Genomic DNA, 3,571 nt, shown 5'->3' with positions numbered 1-3,571 from the left:
AAAATTAAAAAATTAAAAATTAAAAAAAAAAAAGAAGAAAACTCTCTTCACTCTTCCTCAGGTTGGGTTTTTTTTGCCCTCGGCCCTGCTGGAGGTATATGCTTTTTACCTAGCTCCATGCTTCCTTTTTGTTTGTTTGTTTACTTGCTTGCTTGCTTGTTCTGTTTTTTAGCTAGTGACCTACCACCTTGCTCTTGCCCTGGACATAAATAAAGCTCTCACCTGTGTTTCTGTGCTGAAACTTAGCTTGCATTCATGACATTGAACACTGAGCTGCTTCTGTGCTTAGCACCCACCTCACCCGGCTCCCACTGACCCTGCCACCCTCCACCAAACTACTAGAAACCAAGAGGTGACTCCTCACCACTTCGGGATCTGAAGCACTGGGCGCAGCCTGGAACCCAGTAAGTCTCTGATATAATTTGTCAAATGGGATCACACTTAGGATTTAAAATACATCTGATCTAAATCCTTATGTGTACACAACCCCTTCTAGTTTACATTGTCATGCCACAGAAAATATATCTCAGGACACATTTATTTATTTATTTACTTATTTATTTATTGGATACAGGATCTCGCTACTCAGCTCAGACGCATAGTAATCCTCCTGGCTCAGCCTTCCCAGGCTGATTAATCCTGTAATCAGTGCCAGGATTACAGATGTGCACTGCCATGCCCAGTTTTGGGGCCAGCTTGCCATGCCCGGGGTTCAGGGCTGGCACTGCATGTGGTACCAGGGATCAAACCCAGGTCCTTGTGCTTGCCAGGTAGGCACTTACACCACTGAACTATCTCCCCAAACCCTCAGAACACACATTTCAATCTACCTAATTGTATTGTCCCTTCAATATAGACATTATAAAAAGCCATCAGGTTCCCAAAATGATTAAAATTTACATGTGCATAAGTAGCCAATAGCCTAGAAATACTGCATAGGAGCTCTCGTGTCTGCCCTCCTCCCACACTGGCAGTATTCCCTACCTTGCATTCCCTTCCACTGATTCCTGGGCAATCTGTGCAGGAGGTTGGGTGGCTAGAGGAGTTTCAGGGTATTCTAGACAGAAGAAGAGATTGATATATTTTTCTAACTGCTATACTGTATGAACCATGTTGTATTTAGAGCTCACTAAATGTTATTTCAGTGCATCTGAAAGAGTGAGTATTAATATCTTTGTTTTACCCACAAGGAAAGTGAGTCTCGGGAACTTTTACTCACTGGGTGCAAAGCAAAAGGAGCATAATTCAAGTAACATTATTTTCTGATTTTGAGGACTAAGTGACACCTCTTCTTATGATCTTACACAGCAACTAAACTGTCTCTACTTAGCATATTTTTATGGCATGGTTCTTCTTTTTACTAGTTGGTGGAAAGTACTTCTTGTGTCATCGAGGACTTAGTGACACTACACAACACACACTTTGTCCAAAGTCCTTCCACATTGCTAGAAGGCAGACTGCTAAAGGTTCTGACTACAAAGAAATGATAAATGCACCCATGACAGATGTGTTAAATACCATGATTTGATCACCACACGTGTACATCCATGTATCAAAACCATGTGCTGAGCTGAGTGTGGTAACACACACATGTAATCTCAGCACTCTGGGAGGCTGAGGCAAGAGAATTTCAAGTTCAAGCCCAACCTGGAAATCCAGCAATGTAGTGAGACCTTGTCTCAAAAGGAAAAATAAGAGGTAATGTAGTTGGGGATGGAGCTCAGCACACAAACCTTGACTTGAATCCCCAAGAATCTGAAAAAAGTAAAACTTTGAAATCTCACACTGTACTCCATGTATGAGCACAATTATGATGTGTCACTTTAAAAAGTTAAATAAAATAAAATTTCCACAGTGACTTAATCTCTAGAAACATACTATAAAAAAAAGGCAGGAACCTACTCTCTTGTGATGGTTTACCAAAGAAAAAGTTATTTCAGAGTGAAAATTCCAAGATCAAAGAAGAATTTCTTATAAATATATATATTTAGGACCCCAACTGTGACTTGATTCTTGGTTTCATAATGTACATAGAGAGTGATTTGGATCCATTTGTTTAGTCTATTTGGAATCATTTCATTTTGAAAGTTGGCATAGTGCTGCTATTTTTCAGCTTGATATAATAAAACAATATATATTTGTTCTCACTCGTTTATATCAAACATTTGCAGAAAGAAAAGTTTTACATATTCTGTTCCTATAACAAAGCCCATCAGAAGCAATGCCTGTGTCACTACTGCGGCTGCATGGACTGATATAAACAAACCTTTTTGCTTTTAGCTAGGCCTCTTCCAGCCTCAAATTTTGAACAAGAAAACCAAACCATGAAACTTGTTCTCTTCCTCTTCCTCCTAGTTCTTACTGTCTGTGCAGTTAGTTTTGTCACAGACATTCCTCTCTGCTTCTCTGCTATTATTTGGCTACTCTTTCCTTGTATTTTTTCTTTGGTGGGTTTCACACAATCTTCCTCCCAAGGATCCTCAACGTAGGGCCTCTGTGTAAGATCTTCAGGTGCGCACAGCCAGTGCAATTTTTTCATTATACTCAGCAATGCTGCTGCTCTGACTTCACGCATCTTTTTTTCTTATTTTTTTCTCAAAAGAGACTCAGGCAATAGAAGAAGTTGAGGGAGTCCCTGGTGGATGGCCCTGTAATATCCTGATCCACTTCTCTGTTGCACACAACCTCGCCAGCAAGGAAGATGCAACACACAGCTCTTCCTTCAGCGGTTTATTCAGGCCCCTTACAGCAAGCTTCTTCTTTTTTAATCCCCCAGCCCTTGGCTAATATATACTCCCGAGCCCAATCCCAGTGCGCCACGTGGGGATCGCCCATGGGTCCAGCATATGCGGAAGTGAATCATGACTGCAGCCCTGGCCATATAAGGAGTTGTTGTGCACAGAGAGCGCTGGGGGGGGGGGGCTGGAAGGCGGAAACCAGCGCCATCTTGTAGGCCCGGTCCTTCGCAGCTCTCCACAGTTCCCCCTTTTTATTTTGCAACAGGCAAGGGCAGTGGTCCGATCTCTGCTGTGCAAAGGCTCTGTAGCATTGTGGTCCAGGTGTTCTCCGCCCAGAGACAATGTGACTTGCCCGATACCTGTTTTCTGCAGAGGTGGGGAGTTAGGGCATCAAACCCACATGCAATCAGACGTACCCTTCTTGGTCTTCCAGCTCCACTGGGTGCCAAGTGCAGTGCTTTGCTTCACAGCCTGTGCTACTCGGCTGGCTACTTGGCCAGGGTGGCCAGCCAAGCACCGGGGGACTGTCTGATCTCGACGGCTGCAAAGGCTTGGGCTATCATGACTGCATCCCGCCGCCGCTGAGACCTCATGCGACAGATACACCACAAACGTTCCAGGGAGAGCAGCACTATCATGACAGTCAGGGCCCCCACAACATAATAACAGCAATGCCATCGAGCCTGACCAACGGTTTATCTAACCTGCAGCCTTAGCTATTACATGCCATAAGCTCTCTGCACCCATAGGCGGTACCCTTGTAGCATTAACTGCGGCAATGGCGTGACTCAACTGCAGGGTATAGTTAACAAAAGAAGCATTCCAGGGCCCAC

General features: G+C 43.9%; 1 long non-coding RNA gene across 1 annotated transcript in view; it reads left to right on the top strand.

The window, feature by feature from the left end:
- Positions 1–3,130: 3,130 nt before the first annotated feature.
- Positions 3,131–3,571, top strand: part of LOC111815355 — a 9,653-nt gene continuing 9,212 nt past the window's right edge. Inside the window, exon 1 of the long non-coding RNA XR_002820050.1 lies at positions 3,131–3,211. This is a non-coding gene — a long non-coding RNA (uncharacterized LOC111815355). The remainder of the gene's footprint in view (positions 3,212–3,571) is intronic.

Source organism: Octodon degus, unplaced genomic scaffold (genome assembly GCF_000260255.1).
Source record: "Octodon degus isolate 3935 unplaced genomic scaffold, OctDeg1.0 scaffold00015, whole genome shotgun sequence".
Lineage (NCBI taxonomy): Eukaryota > Metazoa > Chordata > Mammalia > Rodentia > Octodontidae > Octodon > Octodon degus.
The sequence above is the reverse complement of the archived record's forward strand: the minus strand, read 5'-3'. Positions and strand labels throughout refer to the sequence as shown.